At 37.8% G+C, this 7,041-nt stretch overlaps 1 long non-coding RNA gene across 1 annotated transcript; it reads left to right on the forward strand.

Annotated features, from left to right (window-relative positions):
- The first annotated feature begins 67 nt into the window (after positions 1-67).
- On the forward strand, positions 68-7,040 carry LOC113098421 (uncharacterized). The gene is made up of 9 exons (XR_003289018.1): positions 68-2,249; positions 2,395-2,509; positions 2,596-2,744; positions 2,833-3,060; positions 4,594-5,559; positions 5,665-5,784; positions 6,123-6,281; positions 6,422-6,552; positions 6,656-7,040. It is a non-coding gene; the product is annotated as an uncharacterized LOC113098421 (long non-coding RNA).
- The last annotated feature ends 1 nt before the right edge of the window (position 7,041 follows it).

Here is a 7,041-nt window from a genome sequence, read left to right on the forward strand (position 1 = left end):
AAGACTACTATGATTTTCTACAGTATAAATAAAAAAAAAAAAAGAAGAGAGGCATGATTGCCTTGATACTTTCACTTCCTCATAACCTTTTGAGAACAAAATACATTTAATTGAAAGTGATTTATTTAACTTTCACAATGACATTTCTTTGGTACTTTTCATCTCTTTTTTTAACTTTCCAAAAAATCGAAACTTAAAGGCCTCACTACTCGTGTGTATGGCTAATGTTTAAACTCATCTTGGGCAGCTATTTATTGTAAATTAGTAATATCTAGTGTAGCAATTGTGCAGATTTTTTTTTATTTGTGTTTGTGTTTGTTTGAAAGTTACATGCATTTTTCAAATGTTATTTTCAGAGACTAACGCAGTCAGGACATGTCTAAACTGTGAGATGGAGAGGAGTCAGATGGTCGATTGCGAGAGCTTTAGAAACAGCGGATGATGGTGCAGAATAAGACCTACACAAAATGGATGAACAATGTCTTTTCAAAGAATGGGGTACAAATACTTTCCTTCCAAAACCTTCCAGTTCAGTGCTAGTTCTGGCAACAAGATCCAAAATCAGTGAAGTACCGATAAAATTTAAAGCTTACATTTCAAATGTGTCATGATCAACCCTTTTCCATTAGTAATTATATTACTATGGATATCTATCTATCTTTAAACATATAAATAATCCACTTACTTTATTCAGTGGTATCTGCTTGTGGTGAAGCAATTTCATTACACACAAGCCTACCGGTTTTCATCCAAAATATCTTGAATTGTGTTCTGAAGACGAACTAAGCTTTTATTGGTTTGGAACGACATGGGGGTAAGTGACAAAATGTTCATTTTTGGGTGGAGTAACCCTTTAAGGTCACAATTCTGTTTTCATTGTCTATTATATTACCATATACATACTTTATGTACTTGTCTCATGATGGAGAGTTAGTTTAGTTGCTTATTTTAACAAGTTAGCTCACTGTTTTTCATATATACATACTCAAAGACTGAGTTTAATAATAATGATGAAAGAAAATGGCAGGTCCGCATAAAGGAAAAATCTTTATAAACTGTTATGCCAACCTTTTGTGACAGATCAGCAGCGGGGAGAGAAAAACACAGATGATTTGCTTTGTATTACATCAACATCACAAATTTTAGATTTAGGATGGAAATAGTACGGCCTTGACTGTCATCACATAATCTTTTTAAAGCTGATATTTCCACTGTATGTCTCCGTTTGAGTGTTATATTTAACAGCAGTTACATATGACCTCTCGTACTCGTTGCCTTTGTTGTGTGAACCAACTGAGAGACTTCACTTACATAATAACCACTAACATCAGGAAGATGTTAAAACACACAAGTGGTGCTACTTTGACCTTCGCCGTGTTAGGGCACACAAATATATTAATAGTTGCACACAGGCAGCTGTCCAGTAGAATGACATGCTTTAAACGTTTCCCTTTCCTTTTCCCCTTCCTGGGTTTCTCCTGTGTATTGTTCTGTATCAGACAACACCGTTCATAACATGTTTATTATAAAAGGTCACACTGATCATTAAATATCTAAATATTGCTTAGAAAATCAACTCTACCCAAACAAATAGAAGTTAGCTAGAGATAATCGTTCTTGCTTTTAAAAGCAATTGCGAAAGCTGCAAACAAGTATGCAGTAATTGCAAGCAGATCTTTTTTTTTCTTCCTTTTTTTTTAAATCTTTGCTCGAGTAATGAATGACATGTCTGAAGAACTACCAGAAGAACAGGGTGTGCTCTAAGCTCCCTCGGTTCTTTCCCTGGGTAAGCAGAACCTATTGGAGGCAGCAAGCAGATCTGTTGAGAGACATCAGATTCTCATAACACATGGATTAGGGAGGGCTTGCAAGTCTCTTGCTTGAAAGCAGAGAGCAGGATGGCTTTACTGAGAGGAGTTTGAGTGAGTCACGTCATGGTGGAATACAGTAGCAGTTAGCTAAACAAAGTGGTAAAACAAAGCCAGCTGCTGATTTCATGCCTAAACTTGTTTAAAACTAATATGCCTATGATGCAAAACAAATGCAGTTATAGGATATAAGAACATGTATGTCACTATAAACTGACACCGACTACCTGGAACGTTACTTGTAATTCAGTGTTTTAGCAATTTATGAATACTTGGTTGCATAAACTGTGTGTTGGAAATGTGTGTAATTATATCTGAATGTGCATTCACTTTAAAAGAAAAGGTTGACGCAGCCTAAGAGTCCACTTCCTTAAAATCAAGGTACACTCCAATAATATCAAATTAGAATACCTTCTTAATAAATGTAACTTCTTAAAAGTGAACTGTGGATTAACCTATAAAAATAAGTTATGTACTTATAATTGTAGGTCATCCATTTTCCCTCTCTTTATCCATCATCTCATAGATCAGTCGGTCTGATTGGTCCAGAAAATACTGTGGATGGAGACCGAACCCTGATTCTGGGCTTAATTTGGATCATCGTTCTCTGCTTCCAGATTGGAGCCATTAATATTGTTGAGGTAAGTCCTTGAGAGTGGCTTCTGTAAACATTCTAAAAATCAAAAGGTATGCTTATCGCTCTGTTTCCGTTCTGTTTTGGTTTCAGGCTGGTGGTGATGTCAGTGTGGCGCTCAGCCAAAGAAGCTCTACTGATATGGTGTCAGTGTTTGCTGGCTACGCCAATGTAAATGTGCAAGACTTCTCTAACAGCTGGAGAGATGGACTGGCTTTCAATGCTCTTATTCATGCCCATCGGTAATACTTATAGTGTATAGCATTCTCTTTTGGAACAGAATTTGTTCACTACTTAGAATCTCATGAAGTTGTGTTAACACTGTTCTAGACCTGATCTTTTTGACTACAACAGACTATGGCAGGATGATCCGATGAGGAACCTCACTCATGCTTTCACTCTGGCAGAAGATGAGTTTGGTATAATGCAACTTCTGGATGTGGAAGTGTCATGGTGCCCTATCCTGACGAGAAGTCTATCATGATTTACGTCTCCCTTTACTACCACTACTTCTTCAAAATGAAGCAGGGTCAAACTATTCAGAAGAGGATAGCTAAGGTTAGTTAGCAAACATGTCATTTGAAGTAATGTAAAATGCAATGGGAAGTATTGCTATTACAAAAAAATCGTTAAACAATTGTGATTAGTGGAAGAAGCAACAGAACCTTTCTTCCGTATTGTGGTGTACAGCCAAGTGAAAAAGACTACCGCAAAGAAAAAAAGTGTAGATGGAGGGCATCAGTTGTTGGTTGGATGGAGGCAGATCCGAATGGAAACTTGCAGTCCAATGTAAGAAAGAGGCGGAGTTTGTGCAGACAGACTACAACAGTGAGATGTTGCATTTCAATATTTAGATGAATTGTTCACAATAAGATCAATTAGATTCCAATTCCCATCTCTCGAGTAGGCCTCTAACCCTAAATATTAAACTTCAGCGCCTTATAGTTTGTTGAGACGAGGTGTACAATTACTTTTCTAAGCAATCAGACTTATGCTTTTTACCTGGTAATAATACAGGCAAAAAAATCCCATAAACTAATACTGATGAAGTGACCTGTGCCATAAATGTATTGGCAATTTGCTTAACTAACTAGTAGTAGTAGCAATACTATGAACTGCACTAATTAGTGATATAAGACTTATTTCCTTGTTGTTTAGTGTGTTTCTAGACTGTGTTTAGTATATGTGATTATTGTAGCAAAGATTTGCACTTTTTGCTTTATTTCATTGGGACAAAGCAATGTCACAGGAGCATGTCCTTCCAGATACATTTACGCAAAGGTTTTTTTTTGTGTGTGTGTGTGAAATGTTGAACACTGGTGCCCTCTGTTTGTGAAAGTATAAACTGCAGCTACTGCTGTGTTGAATCAGGACTCTGATCTCAAACTCTTTAGGATTAGTGGATTTGACTGTGAATCAAAAGGAGGGGTCCTGGTCTCAAACAGATCAGTATAGACTCTGGGCTGTAAATGCTGCTTTAAAAGAAAGTTAGTTGTCTATACTCCATAGTCAAGACACAGCCTTTTGGATCATACTGACAATATGGAGGAAGTGCTCAGATAGGCTACTCTTTGACAAACAGGAAGATTTGATCCAGCAAAGATGAGCTCAGAGGTCAGGCGATGCTATTAACACATTGTCAGGATACACAACCACGTTTCCGCACTTCAAATGAAATGGCTGTTGTTGTAGAAAAAGAACTACCACAGCAAGGTGAGGGGGCAGAGAATAGCAGGTTTATAATCACTGATATAATTACTGATACAGGCTATGACTGTTTTCATCTCCTATTATAATGCAGTGGAAAAGACATGTCAAAAAATGTATTTCTAGTTAAAACATTTCCACTAATGCTGGCACTATGAAATAACATTTCGTATTTATGCAGTTTCTTATGTTTTGTATTGATGATTTCTTTGTTTCAGTATTGGCTGGACTTAAGAGAAACACAACATTTTTAACATTTGTTCATCCTTAGGAATGTGGATGTTGAAAATTACTACATTTTAAAAGTAAAAAAACATTTTATAGGTGCGGAAGTATTTAGTAGTCAATAATAGTTCATATGTGCTTTCATCTTGTATGTGACAGGAAGGTGGATATCATGAACCAATGGAAAGCTTTGCAGCAGCTTCTGCAGCAGCAGAGAGAACATGTTGGAGATGCTGTGAATACATTTGCTGTTCTCAGAGACATCGAGTTAATATCTATAAACCTAAAGGCCACTTTGTATTAAGTGGCCTTAACTACTGTGTACATACTGTATTCATATTTTATTGCAAAACACTTTTGCTGCTATTGAGGTGGGATATGGGTAAGATTAGGGACAGGTTTGGTGGTATAGGTAGATTTAAGGGTGGGTTTTATCCAGAGACCAAGAGCTGCGCTGGGGGAGACACTCTGATGAGAGAGACATCCAAAAGTGGATTTGCACTCTTCAGAAACAATGGAAGAAACTTAAAGAATAAGCAGTGGTTGGGGTAAAAATGTTCCAAGTGCCATTCCTCCTTTCCCTCAGTATTTTGCAGACATTACTGAAGCCAGCCTGTGGCTTGATGACCACAAACCACTTCTCACTGATGAGGATTATGGAAAGGATGTCACCAAAAACTGGAGAAAGAAATGGAAGCATGTGCCTCAGAAGTTAAACGGCTGGGCGAGCAGGGCAAGAGTGCTGCCCAACTTGCTCCTCTTAAAATGAGTCACAACCAAAATATTCCATTAACGGTTATGTACATTTGCAATACAATTACAGCACTTAGTCTGTTTGAATAATCTTCTAATGTTGCTTCAGGAAGGGTAATGGTGAAAAACTGTTTATTTGTGATATAAATGTGAATCATTGCTAGTATAAAACACAGAAATTACTGCATAGATTAATGGATACAGCTTTACAATTTTTCATCAATAAAAGACTGAAACCCAGCAGAGCTGAATGGTACACTACAGTGATTCATCAGATGGTGAAGATGAGAAGAATAAAAAGATAACAAAGAAGGAAAAGTCATCAGCAAGGCTTTACCACAAGAACAAGCAAGGTTAGGTTCAGATAAAGAGGTAAACCGCATCCTTTAATCCTAAAAAATTATAAATGCTCCTGGTCTGGTCTGTGTGTGCAATGAAACAGTTTCTCTTTCTCTTATCACCTTGACCATTTTTCAGCTCCTATATTAACCAGGGACAATTGTCAGCAGGGAAAAAGGTGATACGTTGCTTCTTCAAGAAAGCAGAGGAAATGAGCAACTAGTATCGTCCACATTCATCACGGAGATGCCATCTTCTGTAAGACTTTTTATCATTCTCAAATTGACTTTCATAAAACTTCTCATTAAATTGCATACTTGACAACTTTTGTTTATTTTTTGATGCAATTAAATGCAAAAAGCACCACCTGAACCTACAAATGGAGAACCTTAGAGTCAAAAAAAAGAAATTAAGCCGACCTCCTCTCACTCGTTCTGTGTGGCATGGCAATGCTGAAATATCTACCTCATCATTGCCTGACCCACACTTTCAAAAAGACACTATAGAGAACAGACAAAGCGGTCTAGAATGGGATTTCAATCGTCTTTATAATTTAGCACAGGTAAAGCCATTTAAATAGCACTTTCTCCTACCAGAATAATACCAAAAATAATATCCTGGATGACACTGCACGACTACATAGGTTCTGTAATGCCTGTGAGGAGTTTGATTCCTGGATTGGAGACAAGGAGAATGTCCTCAACACTTTAAACTCCAACTCCAACAACTTAGAGGTTGTACAAGCCAAATATGAGGTAAGTTCGCCCTGAAAACACACGCGAAGCAGAATAACGCAAAATTAAAGTTGCTTGGAGAAGTAACTCTATTAGAAATACATTTTGCTTGATTTATTTTGCTTTAAAAACATTCACTTCTTTCTCAATGTTATACACAGAAGTTTCTTACCAAACTAGCCAGCGGCTGAAAACAGCTCGATGACATTACCAAGCTTGGAGAGGAGCTTGAGAAAAAACAGCACAGCAAGAAAAAAGAGATTCAGCTCAGGCTTGGAATCATAACCCCCAGGTATGAAGGCTAAAATCAGCATTGTGCAGCCGTACCATCCCACCATGCTATTGTGTTTTTAAAAACACTATTGTGTCCTTGAAGTGTCTCTTTGCATGTCCAGGTGGGAACACATTCAAAAATTAAGGATGAGATGGATCATGAGCTGCTTAGCTCTGCTGATGTGAAATAGTTCCTGCAGACCTGCCAGGATGTCCAGTCTCAGCTCCAGGATAGGCTAGCCCAGCTTGACACGCCTGATGTGGGCAGCTCACCATCAGCCCTACAGGCTGAGGAACACAGACAAGCCCAAGCTGAGAGGGACACAGAAGCCCTGGAAAGGAAAATAGAGCATCTGCTCAAGCCTTGCTCAAGGAGAACCTTGATCTGAATCAAAAGATTGAACTTCAGAGCGCAAAGTTAGATGTGTTTAGCCTTTATCTTGCGATTCATGCTTAGTGCCTATGATTAACGGTAATATTATTTCAGATTGAAAGATATGGAGAAGCT

Source organism: Carassius auratus, unplaced genomic scaffold (genome assembly GCF_003368295.1).
Source record: "Carassius auratus strain Wakin unplaced genomic scaffold, ASM336829v1 scaf_tig00216558, whole genome shotgun sequence".
In the NCBI taxonomy this organism is placed as follows: Eukaryota; Metazoa; Chordata; class Actinopteri; order Cypriniformes; family Cyprinidae; genus Carassius; species Carassius auratus.